Here is a 17139-nt window from a genome sequence, read left to right as displayed (position 1 = left end):
GTACTGCAAATTTACTGTTTTCTGTCTTCAAAAACCTGTCTTACATGTATTTTGTAGATCTGTGCTTTCACCTTAACTTAAAAGCCAGAAAAAATTTCCCTTGTCTTCTCCAGCACAGCCTTTATTGGACTGAGTGCAGCACAGCGACTCCAGCTCTAAAACCTTTTCCCTCTGATTTGCCATGTGTAAGCCAGTTCAGATGACTTTAGCTGGGTCTTTTTACTTATTATACCTGTTCATTCAGGAATGGGCCAACTGCACCCTAAGAACATTAAGGTCTTGCATTTAATACCCCTCTAAACCATCTCCAAATCACCTTTAGCTTGGCTGCCCAAACCACCTTAGTGGCATCTACAAAATCCTCAGTCCCTTTGATCTCCATCCTCTTCCTCCTCTGTAAAACCCACCAAATAACCTCTTTTCCAGGTTCAGGAGGGCTGAATTATTCATTGCAGAGGGATGAATTTAGCTTTTTTCATCTGTCCCTGAACGGATTCTGATCTCAGTGAATGCTTATTGTTATTCATAACTATTCTCCCGCTAGTTTGGATAAACAGCTTCAAACCAGCAGGCTGTTTCCAAATTGTTCCTTGTTGTTCCCCACCCCAGGGCTGGTGCTTCTGCTATGGGTGCCTGAAAGTTCAGAGAGGGAAGATAAAAGACGGGAAGTGAAGGAGAAGCAGGGAATGGTAATTTTTTTTTTTCACACTGCTACCCTTGTTCTTATGCATATGTGGATGTTTGCTGAAAAAATGGGCATTCCTTCAATGCTGGTGTGAACAAGCATCCTTTTGTGAGGTTGTTCCCATACAGCAAACAAAAACGGACATGGACACTATCACCCAGACCAGCTGCATGGGATTCAGAGGAGTGCGGGTGAAAACAGCAAGTCTTATTGCAAATGCTTCAGCTTCCCTGCTATTCACCTCCTGCTCCTCCTCTAAAGAGCAGCCATTCACCTCCACTCTTTGTTTTCTCTCACTGGGGAATTTGGAGGAGGTTGTGGAGATCTGGTAATGATCCTCAGCCTTGGATGTGAGGATGAACATCTGGAGCCAAGGTTCAGGTCTTTAAGGCACAGCCTAGACCATTTGGGAATCGCTGCCAACAGTTGGATATGCATCGTCCCGTGAAATATGGGGTTTCGGATCTAACGGTTGGATCAGGTTTAATTTTAAATACAAAGGGGGTTTGCTCCTAGCTCTGCTTTCCTAAACTGCATCTTTTGAGGGTTCTTGAAGAGCTCTACGGATTGCATGAGAAACACTTCTGAAGGCTACCCCCAGGTTACAGGAGAATAAGCTGCCTTCACAGCTATCACCTCAGCTTAGCTTTCAAACATGTTTCAAGGGATTTCAGTTTCCCACAAAGCGTTGCATGATGCACAGTGAAATGACAACATGTAATTACCTTGTGGAAATGTGTCATTTCCCCTATCCATAGGGAACAGACAGAGCTAGGCAAGGTAGTTAGCTGCATTGCTCCACCTCTCCCTGTGCATCACCTTGTCTGATGCCTTGGGAAAAGGCACCACTTTGGCAGCGGCAGGGGAAACTCTCTTTGCAAACAATGTGTAAACCTTCAAGGGGAATGGAAATAGAGTGGGTTAAGTATTTCAGGTTCCTCACCAGAGGAGAACATTTATCAGAGTAAGCACAGGCACAGAGAAAGAAAGTAGTTTATAAAGGACCCACATTCAATCACTGAGAGAGTGAGAGAGATTGCAGTACTGTGCTTGTGTCCAGCCATACATCACAAGTAGAAAGCTTAGTAAACATTTCTGCAGTGCAGACTCAAGGGAAAGATGTTCCAGTGATCTGGGCACACTCAGCTGATCATGAATTTATTCCTCCTTCAGCCTCCACGTCCTCTTCTTCACTTACATTCCCAAGTACTCCACATAGCTGAGAAGGCAGGAGAGAAACATAACCCACAGCAGACCTCTGCATTACCCCTCCAAACAGCAGCTGAAATCCCTGCTGCAGAATCTCTTCCCTTGGTGGACGCTGAATGACACACAGATGGAGTGTTCACATGCCAGGTGCCATTCCCAGCATGGAGAGTAAGGGAAAACCAACCCCTTTTGCTTTCCAAAAGGAGCTGAGCTGATCTGGAAGCCACTGAGACCAAATACATATGAAGCAGGACCGTCTGTCATCCCCACATGCTCACAGCTATTGACATTACCTTAAAAAACAATTATCTCCCACCAGCAGAAATCAATACTGGCATCAGCACCAATGTGGGTTCAATTGTCTGAGTTATCAAGTTTCCTAGAAAGAGGGAGGAAAGAACAAAAAGTGGGGAAATCCAGCTTTATTTATTAGACTACAGCACTGTCACAGCATGGCAGTGAGACCTTCATCTGAGGAAACTCATGTCCAGAGCTCAGAGTGATAGACCAAACTTTGAGGAAACCTTATGGTTACCAAAGTACCATCCGAACCTGTGAAAAGTCTGGCAGCCTTTATTTCAGAATTCAAGTCTCAAATTGATCTAATGAAGATCTTGACTCTGAGGAAGAGTGGCAGAGTAAAATGCTTCTTATGATAAGGAGAGCTGTGACAGGGTACTAGTAGGTGATAGCACTTGCAACATCCCCTTTGAAGAACTGTGCACTGGGGTGGCTCATATCTGGCACTCAGCAAGTCCAGAAGGAATTAGGCAGGGTCGAGGAGCATCACTGTCTACAGGATCTGTATGTGGCTTCCCAGCTTGCAAGAAATGGCTAGTGCTTAAATGCAAGGAAGGATGAGGTTGGAGGTGTTGGTTTAGACCATGGGACTTTCTGGAGTTTGTTTCTTGAGTACATCTGGAGCTTGCAGCAATCAGTGTACCAATCTTCTGTTCATCTTCTTAAATATGTGAAGAAAAAGCATCGAGTAACCTCTGAGCTAACACTTCTTTAGAAGGTACAAGAGAGTGGTTTTGTTTGTAGCAAGGTATTTCCTCAGTGTGTAACCATCACTGTCTGCTGGGGTGCCAGAAAAGAAATATCTCAGGGGCCTCGGTGCTGGAGGTTTTTCTCTTTACTGTGCTGCAGCCTTCGCTAAAGGCTGGGGAGCCTTTTCTGGGGCGTGCTGGCTAGATGTCCTCTAGAATTGCTATTGCTCTGGTAACAAGTACCAGCCCCAAGCCAGGCACCATACCACGGATAGGTTTGCTTTCATCTTGTCTGTGGAGCAGGCTCTCAGACTCATGTTGGAAGGCATCATGCCCCACAGTGCTCCCACAGTGCTCCACCAGGAATGGCAGATGGATCTGCAGCTCCTTCCTTTCCTGCTCTCCCCTCTCCTTAATGTCTTCCGCTCTGCTATGCTTTATTTGCTGGGCTGTGGGAGAAGTTGGGGCTGGGGCTGGGATGCCAGCAGCAGGAGCCATTGTCAATGTTAGGTCCAATATGTTGTGAATAATCAGGTGGGACTCCCAACTCAAAGACACTTTGTTTTTGCCCCTGCATCGAATACCTCTACCCAGAATGAATGAGAGTGCTCCTGAGTGCTCACATCCCCCAGGATGGGATAGCCTGACTCTAGCTCACTGCCCTTCAATAAACACACCTGACAGTACTTTGGGTGAGAATCAGTAAATTCCCTTCCTTCCATCCCTCTGCTCAAGACATCTGAATTTTCACTTGGCTAGCACATTATCTACATCTGCAGGATCTCTGCTTTGCCTGCCAGGGCTCCTTAAAGAACTGCACAAATAATTTAAATGGCTGGTTTATTGTTAAAGGCATATACCTGATTTCCCTGGCATTCAGGTGGAGTGAGTCGTCCCAGCTCCATTGATTTCCAAATTAGAGTGTCAAGGATCCAGCCCATACCTTATTGAAATCAATACTGGTGATCAGGACCACACAGAAACTGCTCATAAGCTGTTATCTTGATATCACCTCAAGTTAACTGGCAATGACAATAAGTTCCATTGAATCAGATGGGCCATTAAATTCAGACACTCAAATCCCAAGCTGAAATTCAAGCCAAGCATTAGCAGGAGAGAGACACGGTTGCTTGCAGTGCCAAATCCAAGTCTGACCCTTCCCACGTTGGACGGTATTACCAGTTATTTTAATTATGCAGGGTTTCCTTTTGTGCTGCGTATTAGCTAATTTGTTTTATGGGCTTGCTTTTTTAATTACGTGTGGCTGGAGGACAGCTGAAAAATGCTGTTCACCTGCCTCACCAGCACCGTCATCTAAACGTCTGCCTCCCAAGGGTAGGCAGAATAACACTGTGCACCAATAAAATCATCATATACTCAGCTTGAAAGCAATAAGACAAAATCAAACTGCCTGCAATAACAAAGACTGGGTCTTTTGATGGCAAGGAAGGAGGGAGGGTGTCATTATGCACATTTTATTACTGCGGTTTTCAAACCTGGTAGTGATGGGGATTTAATTCTCTGCTACGCTGGCGCTGTACCTGGAGCAGAGAGGGAAAGAGGTGGTTTTTAGCTACCCTGGGTATCCCTTGATCCTGGATGTGCTGCCTAAGCTGGCAGCCACAGCCTCTGGGGGCTGGCAGGGGGGTGCTCTCACCATTTCAAGCAATCAAAGTGTGGGGCAGCTCAAGAAGTTAACCTGGACTGCTGAGACTACCTGCCTCTGTGCTCCTACCTTCCCTCGGCTGCGAAGTAAAACGTGTTTACTTGAAGTGAGATTGTTTATTGATTAATAATCCTTTTTAACTTCACTGCTTCAGATGATTAGGAATGGGTAGCAATCTGAGCTAACATGTTTCAGGTCCTGGCGGGGGCACATGTAAAAATAAAGCTCCGTTAGTAGGTTAAGCAAGAGGGTTTTTTTTTATTATTATTTGCAGCGATGGGGGAGTTAAGGGCATATGAACAGCTTGCGGGAGAAGCTCACTCTGCAGAATTGGGGAAGGGGAGGGTTACAGGGACAGGACATTACTGCTGACAGGCAATAATGGGTGAAAATGCAGGCATTTGAGCACTTGTGATTATGTCCCTGTGCCCTTTATTTGTGCACACCTCCAGTTCACCCCTCACACCAGTGGGTTTAAAGCATAACTATGCAGAAAGCTGTAAAATAATTGAGGTGGCAAGTGAACTTTGAAGGTCATCTGGTCCGTCCACCCCACCTCACCCTTTCAAAGCAAGGCCAACCTCAAAATTAGATTGAACTCCAAAATCAGACTATGTGGATGAAGGTCGTGACCCTATGTCCAACACATGATGCCACTTAGAAAAATACATCTGGGAGACGGTTTCTTCCCAGGGGATAGCAGCAGGTTTGCTGCAGTTTTCCCATCATCTCTACAATCGTCAATATGGCCTCAAAAGCAAAAGGCATCTTCAAGAGGTCTTAATGAAACACATTTAAAAGGCTCTTTTCACCTGAACATCATAAAAAAGGCCTAAGCCAACGAGGAATTACTCTTCCCCCACGCATTCACAGCTCAGGCTTATTTCTTACAAGAGGAAGCAGGAAGATATCATTTATAGGGAATAAAAGGGGAAAAAAATTACTTTGTTCACCATGTACCATCAGGCAGTGATACAGTACAGCTACAGGGGCAAGCTGCACTTTATGGGCATGAACTATTATTCAGATAAGGTGGAGGCAAGAGATCTTAGCTGGGGTAAGGAAAAAAGTACTGGTTTAAGGTTATTGCACAGAAAGCGCCCTGCTGCATGAAATCTATGGGAAATTGCATATTTTGTCACATTTACTTATTGAATCCCAATTTCATCGTAGCATGAGGAAAAAATACATCAGCCTCTCTTGTAGCTCTTATTAGATTTCACAACCTTTCAATATTAAAATGCCAGCTCCAGTAACAGTGTTTCTTTCTCCATTTTCTCTCTCTTCCCCCTCCTCTTCACCCCTCAGTAACACTGCAGTATTGGAGGTGTGGTACAGGAACCCTGGTGTGGAGATGCTTTGCATCTATATGCCACACAATGAGTTGGAATTACCAGCTTTGCACATAAAGATTCCTCCAGCTTTCTCCTCAGCCTCTCATTTATTCCCTGCAAGTACATGGACAGTCCTAGCAGTGCCCATTCCTATACCAAGAGGCTTCCAGTCTGGGATTGCACCCCTTCCATTTTTTCCAGGATTTCCCAAATCTGCATGTTTTCCAGAGTGTTTAGTTCCAGCTTAGGCCAATAGCAGGTTAACAGTTGTCAGTTCACCCTGTCATCCCCTTCCCCTTGGACTCACACTTCGAGCAACCTACTTAACGCATTTGAGTTGGCTGACAAATCAGAGAATGGTTTGGGTTGGAAGGGAACTTAAAGACCATTGAGTTCCAACCTCCTTGCCATGAGCAGGGGCACCTTCCACTAGACCAGGCTGCTCCACACCCTATCCTAGCTTTGAACACTTCCAGGGATGAGGCATCCACAAGTTCCCTGGGCAATGAACCAACATCTTGATGCAGGAGGAGGAGAAAATTGCTTGGCAGCCCAAATCCTACCCCAGGGTGCTCCTCCGCTGGCCCGAGGGCTGGGCACGCATCCTCTTACAGTGGGGTGAAACTGGAGGAGCTTTCCTGATGCTAGGTACAAGGGCCATGTGCTCAGACAGGATCTGAGATTTCAGGACCATTTGAATGGATTAAGGCATACTCCCAAAGGTCATTCTAACTATTACCAAAATTTCCCCCAAACTTGATGACCTTTTATGCATCTGCCAGTCAACTTCCATGACCCATCCCTTCCACTCTCCTACAAGTGAGAGAAGGCAAGCCCTGCACTGCCAATAGCCAGAAGTATTGCTTTGCCATCCCCAGACTTGTAAATCTTCCCTTGTTATGTAGGGAGCATGCAGAGGGACTGGAGAGAGTGGGTGTTTGGTGTTTCAAAGTTGGGCTGCAAGTGCTGTGCTATGAAGTTATCAATCTCTCTTTAATGTAAAGCACACTGTAGCTGCTTCAGGGCAAAATGTGCTGCTTTTTCTTGTCTTAAAAAAAACCCTCTCTTCTGTCTGTAAACAGATCAAGGGAAAAAGAATGATTTCCTCTGCTTAAATGTTTTAAAGAGTAATGTAGGATTTGGATATCACCTAAGGTGGGGAGGAGAAAGCAGTTGTAGGCTAAAGGAGTGGATTGCTTTCTTGGTCTCTGCAGAATGGACCTTGTGTATTCAGCTTGAGCAGCCTCTACCTATGATGCTTTCCAGATCCACCTGGCTCTAGGGAGGAAGAAAAATCATGCCAAACTCAAGTCAGTTCAGGATAAAGCCCAGCTATCTGATATGAATTTGTAACAGGCCACAGGAGAAATAGATCCCATGACTCTGTAGTAGGAGCATAGGAGCCAGATGCGGGAAAAAATTCTGGAGTGCCTGAGGCTCAGTTCAGATAAAAGCTGCAGCTAATTATCCAAACACAATATTCATCTTCAAATCAGCAAAATGAGGATGGAAACCTGAAGGGAGCAGCCTCTCCTGTGATGTCTCAGTCCCTTGGTTTTGGTCCCTGTCCCCTGGCAGGAAGGGCAGAACCAAGAACTTTCCAAATCAGAAGTGGCCAGGACTCAGGGAAGACCTTGCCGAGGGCAACTTGTTCTTTTAAATGCTTTGAAGGATTTCCTCCTTTCAAAGAGAGGAAAACAACACTGAACCATCCTGAAAGCCTATGCCAGCTCTGCCATACCTTTTCTAATTTATTACCCCACTTCTTAGGTAGGTTCTTAGACAAATCAAAGCACTGTCGGGTAAGACACAGAGGCACAGGTGCAACATGCTGCTTTACATAGCCCAGAAAGGATGAGAGCCATATTCTCTTGGTGGACTTGGATGAACAGTTGTAAAAAAAAAAGATTAAAAAAGTACTAACAAACCTCCTTCCCCTGAAGCACTCCCTCTGAATAAAAGTAACAGTGCTGAAGCAGCACTTTCTGTCCTTAAATCCCTGCGTGCTTTTCCAAAGGAAGGTCAATGCCATTGCCCCTGTTCACAGGTGTGGGAAAGGAGCTGCTGCTTTTTGTAAAGGTTTTGCCACCCCACAGCATGGCCCTGTTTAATGAGGCCACCAGATCTGCTTTTTTCCAGGGGTTGAACCAGTCCTGAAGGTTTCTGTGGGGCTTCCCATCTTTGTGCTGCCTTCTTGTCCTCCCACCTTTAAAGAGAGCAGCGTGGGGTTACCCCGTCCCAGAGGCCAGATTTGCCTGACATTTTCTGTGTTTCCTCCTCTTCCCCATCCAGCCAAACTCCTGCGGCTTTTTGCTACAGTGAGAACAGAACAAAGAGTAAATGAAGTTGAGACTTCATGAAATTAAGATTTTTTTTTCTTTTCCCTTGGCCCCTTTTTGAGATTGCATCTAACCAAAACTCCTCATCCCTTAACTGGCAGCATGTGAGTGATAACCAGACAATGGGACCAAACCCACCATCTTCCCATCTGTCTTCCTGGGCTGTCCCCTCCCTGCAGTGTTCCTTTGTTTCTTTTGGAGGTGCTTGTGTTCATCCTACAGCTCCATCTACCCCTCCTCTTTCCCCACCTTTCTCTTCCTTTGTAGCACCGGTTTGTCCACTCCTTGCTCCAGGTTACATTTTCTTGCCCAGCTTGTGCCCCAGATTAATTCCCTCCCTTCTGCCAGGTTGCTGTCTGGAAGTTACTAGGAGGTTGGCATCTATCTACATAATCTTAGGCTCTCTAATCTCTAAATTATAACTACTTCTATCTCCCATTTCCCAGCCTCCAGAGTATGTGGCCCTCTATGCATCACAACACTGAACTAGCTTTTCCCCTCTCAGCCCAGCAGGACCTTCCCACACCAGGTCTTGCTGACAGCTGTCATAGGAAGAAAGGTGGATAAATGTTTAGATGAAAGATGGACATTAGCAAGGGGAGATACTGACAGAAACACTGGCAAGGAGGTGGCTCAAGCTTCCACGGTCAGAGAGACTTTCTCACATTGTCTTGCTGTAAAATGGGTAGAGCAGCACTCCAAGGCAGAGAGCACTTTGTGATGGTTGAACAGCTGCAGAGCTGGGAATTGCCCCATGTGTTTCCCACACAGTGAAGATGGCATTCCCAGTGCTTTACCCCAGGCACCAGCCAGAGCCAGTATTACACCTCTGGGTGCTCTCATTGCCCAGGTCTCTCTTGGCTGCTGCTTCTCTCCATTGACTGTGCTGAGAGCCTAGAGGAAAAGGCTCCTAATATAAGACCAGAAATTGAATGCACACCCTCTCCCACTCCAAACAACACCATTAACAGGAGGTGGATGGATCAAGGGAAGAACACGCAGCCCTGTAAGACACCATTGCCATTGCTCACAACAGATCATAAACTCTACTGAGTCTGCAGATCCTCAAGACTGAGGATTCACAGGCAGATGCTGTCTGAACTTCTCTTGACCTGCCCATAGCTTTGCTTTACTTGATTTAGCTGCCACAGAAATTTCTCTAATTGACCAGGTGTCTATGGCTAGTTTGTTTTACTTCTGTTTATCTTTGCATGGCACAGCCATAGCTTTATATTGGTAATAAAAGGCAGTTGCTCTATGTAGAATGAGGCATTTACAATTCTGAACCAACAGTGAAGTGTAGAGATATACAGGCTTGGTACGATAGCAGAAGCATCCGGATGCAAAGGCAAAAAATCAGTGAAGAAAATGCAGAGGTGTACAAGTCTGTTAGCAAACACATAAAAATTATCCCAAACAGATACTAGAGGGAGGAAGAAACCATCAACATGAACATCATATTTCTCTTGGTGAAGGAGTCTAGATGCTGTAACACCCCACCACCAGCAGACTGAAACCACCAAGCCAGAGTAGCCATGGGAGGGTGAGCAGAATACTAGGAAAATGAGAGAAAGCCAGAAGCGGTGGAACAATTTTAACTGCATTAATATTTTTTTTTTTCTGTAACAATTAGCTCTGGACTAATAATGATTATATTCTTACCATTTCAGCTACACGAACAAAACATTCTTAGCTTTACTTACATATACAAGGTCTTGTTCCTCTTTACCCATAAACAGGCTTTTGAACATAACATGTTTTCTAAAAATGGTCTAAATATGAGGACACAATCACAGGAATGAGAGTTGCTATGAGTGTTAGAGGTTATTACAAAGATGTGAAGGATGGCAGTGAGTTTTGGAGGCTCTATGTTAAACAACATTAACACCTACGCCAACTTTGATTTTGTGATAATGTGTGCCGCCCCGGCAGGTGAGTTCACAGCCTTGTTCAACGCTATCTGGTATTGGGGCTGCAGGGAGTTTAGAGGTATGGGAGGGTATGAGATGCTTACATCCATTGGTAAAGGGGATCAGAGAACTCAATTTTAAAATAATTCATTTCATGTAATACTGAACATCCACTGTACAATACCATGGTTTTTTCAATGCTTGGAGCTGGGTAGGAAAAAAAATAATCTACATAGCTTCTGTCCAGATTGTGTATTCTAATGACTGCCCTGTATTTGGTGTAACAATAAGACAAAACTGTCTACACATGACTGCGGATTGTGTGTCCCAGTACACAGAACTGACATTTATAAGTCCAGCCCAGATGACATGCAGTTATTGTTGGAGGCCTGATTCTAGTCATTCTTACTTATGAACAGATTCTACAAAAAATGTAATTTCTCCTGATTTAGATTAAGATTAATAGAATCGAGACCACATGTGCCATTTTTAGAGGGTGAAAACAAATCTTTTTAACACTGGAGTCTGCTAATGGCTGTAGACTGTAATTCACAGCCTGTCTGCTGGGTAATTTTGCATGGCATCAAAGATTTTTACAAGCAGAAATATGTCCAAAATAACACTTCTGCTTTACTAGATCAATACCACTGAAAAATATAAAACCACCCAGTTGCTTAAGAGGTATATTTAGCTTCTCTGTCAGGCGCTACTCCCAGGTAGAATCAGTTGGTTTTACTTACAAGCATTAATACATGGCATATTGAGGACCCCTAACCCAGGAGCAGGAGTGCTGTTCTTGATAGGGAACTTGAGAAAGGGCCATCCAATATCTGCTGAACATTCAAGAAATGAAAGTCCATAATAATTAAATCTCTAAACTTTGTGGCATGACCTCTTTTCAGCAGGTGTTTAAACCAAGTTAGGGGGAAGCTCTGGTGGGAGTGTGGAAGGCGTTGTGTAAGGGAAAATCTGCTTGCTGATGACCTGAGAAATAAGGACTGAAGGATGACTTTTCAGCATTGGTCAGACTGGGCTGATAGAAAATGCTGCCTAGTTCAGTGAGAAGACACAACACCCATGGGAAAGAATTTAAATAAGTGTAAAGCTGTGAAGGATGAAGGAGGCTGAACCACTCCTGTCTCTATCATTTTTAATAGGCTTTTGAATTAGCATTGTTCCTGTGATGAAGTAAATGTACTTCGACTTCTTTGCCTCAGCCTGTCTGCAATAATTACCCCAGAGAAATTAGGGCTACCTGGTTTCCTCTCGAAACACAACTAATGGATCTTTTCTTGAAGAAAAATCCCCCGACCACCTTTCCCAATGTTATTGTTGGAAACCATTAATTAAGAGGGGTCAGACAAGGTTGAGAACTTGGCTGGTACACCTCAGAGGATCAAGCAGTTGATGCTGGGGACTTTGAAAATGTCCTGTTCCCTAATTCAGACTTGTTCCAATAGTTAAGAAGAGCATTAGGGGGCACTGGAGTTACTTTTGTAAAAAAATATGCACGCTTTGTTTAATTAACAGCTGGTTTAGCAAGTGTTAAGCTACCTAAAAGCTTTTCAAACCCTGTAGTGCTTATCTTCTAACCACCTGCATCCTTTCTTCTTACAACTGTCGCTAGTGCAAACCTACTTCTTTTCATTCCCCTGCATCAATAACATAAAAGTGAAAGGGAGATACTCAGTGAGGTGTCCAGGTGTTAAACTCCCAAGTGCTGAAAGGTAGCATGTCCCCACACAATTAGTCTGTGGCTGTTGTTTCCAGCAGCTATCAACATCAAGACCTGAACCTCTGTGGGTTTCTCCAAAGCCTTGTGCATCTCTGTGGGGAACCAGGTCACCCAGAAAAGAGATTAGACAACCCGACACAGTTGCCGTCCTCAGAGTGCCGGCCAACTTCCAGCTAATGAGCTTCAGCAATAATTTTATTCTCTGGGAAAACTGTTTCATGAGTGTCGATTCCAAAGTCTTTCTGTCATGTAGATGGGAATGTCCAGCCAACAGTGTCTCTCAGGGAGACAGCATTGGCAGAACAACCCAGTAAGACGGATGGACCAGGGGCTTGGCAGGTCTTATAGCTCTTCTAGTATCAAATCCTGTGACTTGATCAAGAAGTTTTCTTATTTTTATGATTCTAAAAATTCTGGGCCATGTTCCATCAAAGGACACCTTTCCCTGAAGGCTTCCCTCCCTTTTCTGCTGTGCACATGGAGAGGTACCAGAGCCACAGGTGATCCCATACAAGCTGAACAGGACACCTTATGCTGACAGCTGAGTAAACTTGAGCTGAAGGCTTTAGTACCGTGGAGATGCTGATGTTAATTACAATACATTTTTCCTTTTAGACTGAGAATCTTCTCATATCAGCATGAGAGAACAATAACCTGACACATAATCTCTAGTTTTTAAAGACAAAAATCCAAGTTTTGGGGGACAAAAGTTTTTTGTTACTTTTTCTTTTTCTTTTTTTTTTTGTGTCAAAATTTGAAAACGATGTCAGCAATTTGCAAATTTCCCACCTGTTCTGTTCATACCTGAAAACAGCCTTAGTGTCTTCTCCTTTCTAAGTGATTTTTAATGTATAGCAAGGACTCACAGTGTTGACAGCTCTCCAATTTTATGGCAAGTCTCATTATATGTTTATTTAAGCTAAGGCCATGTATCCCAAAATAAAAGATTTTTTTTTTTTTAGTGAAAATATGCATGAAAAAATGTCTACTTTTTTCCTTTTTGTTTTAGTCAAGAAATTTCAAGTACATCAAGCAACTCTATTTAAAGATCCACCACCTTTACAGGGATCACAAGATTTCTCATGATTCTTGTCTTGTTTGAAAAATGAAACAAGGATGTATCAAGCCTTCGTGAGGTGGGGAAGAAAAAGCTTTGAAATATCATTTCCAGCAAGCCAAATCTTGGAAAGCTCAGTTATTTTTTAAATCTGTGATTTTATGGAGGGAGTCTGCCCCATAACTTTCATATCCTTTGGAGGTGGAAATAATCAATGAGAAAGAAGCGAAGTTATTTCCTGAGTCAGAGTAGTAATACGAAGGTTGCTGCAAGATAGTAACTGTCTCTAGGTAAAGCTAGGGATTTTGTCTGTTTGAAGTTGTGATAACTAGCAAAAAAATTAAAAAATAAAATCAGAACAATGATGAGACCTCATATCTTGCTCTGTTCCGAGGTAGATGTGCTTCTGTTTACACCCAAAAGCTAAGAAGAAAAGCTCTTCAGGTACCTAACAAGGGAGGAAAGGTATTTGCAGACTTGTGTTTTTAGGGCCCTAAATTCAACTGGAATCCTGTGCTAAGCATTCCTGTCCTTTCAATGACTGAGACCCAAATACATGGTAAATACAGAGCTATGATGGAGCCCTCATGGCTAAACTGAGAGTACAGGAGTTAGACCCTCCTTTAAAAAGTTGAGACTAGTTTAATTACCACATAGCTCGAAATGCAATTCACCACACTGAGTTCCTGGGTTCTTTGAGCCTCAGCTGGTGAGTTTGTTTTGCTAATATCCATAAATATCCTCAACATGGGTTGAATTCTTCTGTTCTCCATTTTCCCTAAGTTGCTGTCTCTCCAGACAAAGTTTCTCTGCTCTGGCTGTATTGTTGCCTATTCCTTCCCTCCAGTCCTTCGGTCTCTCTCCTTCTCCCAACATAGATTCCTTTACCTCCTCTTAGACCATTGCCTGCGTTCTCCCACCCAGGTATCTATCCCCTTTCTATCTTGCTTGCAGTGGGAGTGAAAAGCTCTGACTCCAGACAGCTTGCTTCTATAACGGTGACTTGCCTTCAAACCCAGTGGGAAAAAGCCCAAACAATGTGTATAAAGACAGCAGTTTACAGGATCTCCATAAGACTGCCTAAAAAAGTTTTACATCCCTAAAGTGCCAATATTGCAAGAGTTGCCCATTTCGTACAAAATTTACATTCTACTTGGGTAGAAGTCATGGCTTTCGAGCCCAATTTCCTTGAAAGCTAGTGTAAGGTTGGATCTGGCAGTTTTGATTGACCCCATATAATGAGAGGAACTGTGAAATTTGGTTCCAAAATTTGAAACTGGTTTAGTTCAGCTTTTATGATTCATGTCTCTGCTGTGCTAGTCTTGACAGATTAAGAGAATTACCCATGCTCCTCTTATTTACACGGACGAGTTGGTTTGTGATCCCCTGTAGAGTTCATTTCAAAACCCCCTTGTGCTTGGTGAAGGAAGAAACTTCAGTAACCATCAGCTGTGGCATTGATCCTTCAGAGAAATTAACCAACTGAACTGAGACTTACTGTGAAATCAGTGATGCTCAGCAGCCGCTAACTTCATTTGCAACTCACCGGTGTTAATGCATTTAAAGTATTGATCCTTCCTAGTGTGCTTTGCAGCTCTGGCTCCCTTTTGGCATTGCTAACACAAAGGCAGCTCTTTTCAAAGCCAGAATGAGCAAGCAAAACCCTTCGACCCCGAAAACAAACTCATTATTCAAAATGCTTGTCGGTTTGCTGCTGCAATTGAATTGATTGGCCAAAAAAACCCAAAAAACCCCCCACAACAAAAACCCCAACCAAACCCACCCCCCAAAACCAACCAAAAAAAACTGTGGCAGAAAAACATCGGATTATTTCAGAGCATGAGAAAAGAACAGGCAGAGGAAACATCCTTCTGTCTGAGGGGAACAAATCTTTCCCCCTTCCTGCTACCTTTTTTTTTTTACTTTATCACTGCATTATTGTGTTACTGTTAGGGTTTTGCATATATATAGCACGTGGAATTGAGAAAGAGCACTGAGAGCTGTGGCCATGCTGGGAACAGCCCACGTCTTGGACTTTTATTGCCCAGAAAAAACAGGACTATGGGGTTTGCTCAATACTCTTTCTAGTACTTACGCAGGTTGTTTGGGGGAGGACACTACCCCTTCAACATCATGGACTCCTAAAGTAAAGGCTTAGCTTTCAATTGATTACTGAACTGGACTAGTTTGATTTTTTTTTTTTTTTTTTTTTGCTTTTGCAGCAGTAAATGAGCCTTCAAATGAAAACTGCAGCTGAAAGCAGGGGAGCTGGTGTTTGCAGCCTGCTCTCTGTGTAGCCCTGCCTGTGCTTTCCACTGTTGTGTTCCCTGGGCTTTGCAGTGAGTTTGCTTACACAGTGCTTTTGCTTGCCCTATTTAAGAGCCTCTGCAGTGTGCTCATGGTAAATTAGGTTACTTTATAAAAGAGTAAGCTGCAAATCCCCTTCTTTCGCTTCAGCTGTTCCCCCTTCCCATAGATGGCACACTGAGAGCAATCTGTCTTTCTCCAGTTTTTGGAAAATGTCAAACACGTTGTGGGGGCTACTAGAATCGGCTTCTCCCTTGGACTGCTCTTGGCACTTCAGAGGCCACTGGCTCTCCAGTTTCTCCAGTGACCCCAAGCTTTGTCTCCTTTCAGTTCTTCTGTTGCTTTTAATTCTTTTACCCATATATCCTGTGCACTCCCAGGCTCCAGTTCTTAGCAGTGATCGCACTCAGTTTATGATCTCTGTCTTTAAATGTCACATCTGGGCATTTTCAGATGCACACATCTCATTCTTTAAAATATGCAGGTGTCTTATTCTGACCTTCATTAGCACTGTGACAGATTCCAGCCATCCTGCTTGTTAGTCTATTATTTAGCTGCTTGTCAGCTACTCTCTGCAGCTCCCTGTTACTTCTGATGCAGACATGCAATAATTAGATGCCTCGTTTTCCAGGCATCTTTAGCATTGCTTGAACCTACTAATTCAATAACACAGACTCAGCCAGGATGAAAACCCATCTGTTTTCTGGCTGTTTTAGAGGCCTTGTAATTTTTAGTGACACGGAATAGCTTGGGAGCTGTGGAGGGTTGAAGGGGTGGATCTGTGGCTCAGACCCTGCTTTAAGACAGGCACAAAGGAGACGTGGCACTTGCTGTCAGTATACAATGTCTGTTGTTCTCCGTGAAATGCACAGTTGAGTTGCAAAACTTATCTGACAAAAGCCAGGTAGTTCCTGATCCCTTTTGCAGCAGTAAACTATAATGAGGCATCTCTAAATGGTTTCTCTTAAAGAAAGACATTCTCCAAGCACTGTGGAAAGGCTCCAGGAAGGTCCTTTCTTCTTATTCTTCTGTTTTTTTTTTAAAAAATAAATCTGACATTTTTCTTTTCTTGACTAATTATGATTTTTATAGAATCTGTCCTTTGATAGGAAAGCTTGCCCTTCATGCCCCTTTTCTTTTGCTTATACCCTTCTACCTGTATGCTCTGCTCTCTGGCTGTGTTTGGAATATATACAGTCAGGTATGTTGTGATGGAATGGAGTCTCCAATACCTCTCTCAGGGCTGGACAAGTGGGCTAAGTAAGCCAAAACTCGGTGGAGGAAGGAGAGGAGGGGATGTTTCCTGCTGGTCCTTCTCCCTCCTCCTTGGAGAAAGATGCTGCTTGGTGTGAGAATGTCTAAGGCCATACCAGCCAGCCCAAATGGGTTAATAAAGCCCTATTCCTTCAGTGTCCTTTTGCACTTTCTTGCTGTTTTCCTCCACCTGCCCAGCGTTACCAGACAGGTTGCCACCATCTCTGACCTTTAGAGAAAAAGGAGGTGGCTGTGGCTGCGGCTGCTCCTGAGCATCAGCAACACAGGAAGAAAAGACCCAGCTGAAACTGTGCTGTGTGCGTGCTTCTGTGTTTCAGATACCAAGAGAACAAGCCTAATTTATTATGAAACAGAAGTTAACTTTACATTTTCATAATTAGGGAGGATGCTAATGTTGCATGATTGGAAAATGTCACCCTGCACAACTAATTTGAGGCCTAATTGAAGTTCAGCATCATCTACAGCTCCTCTAGTGATAACTTTCTCGCAAGGTGTTGCAGAAATGCAGACAGCAGTTAGCAGTGAGTAATTTATCACCTTGTTGCCTAGCAGATAGAGGGATCTGGGAGGAAATTACCAAAAAGACGCAATACCAAAGCCTAGAGCCTCAGGCTGGTGGAACAAAGCACTCCA

This window comes from Falco naumanni, chromosome 5 (assembly GCF_017639655.2).
Source record: "Falco naumanni isolate bFalNau1 chromosome 5, bFalNau1.pat, whole genome shotgun sequence".
NCBI classification, from domain to species: Eukaryota; Metazoa; Chordata; class Aves; order Falconiformes; family Falconidae; genus Falco; species Falco naumanni.
The sequence above is the reverse complement of the archived record's forward strand: the minus strand, read 5'-3'. Positions refer to the sequence as shown.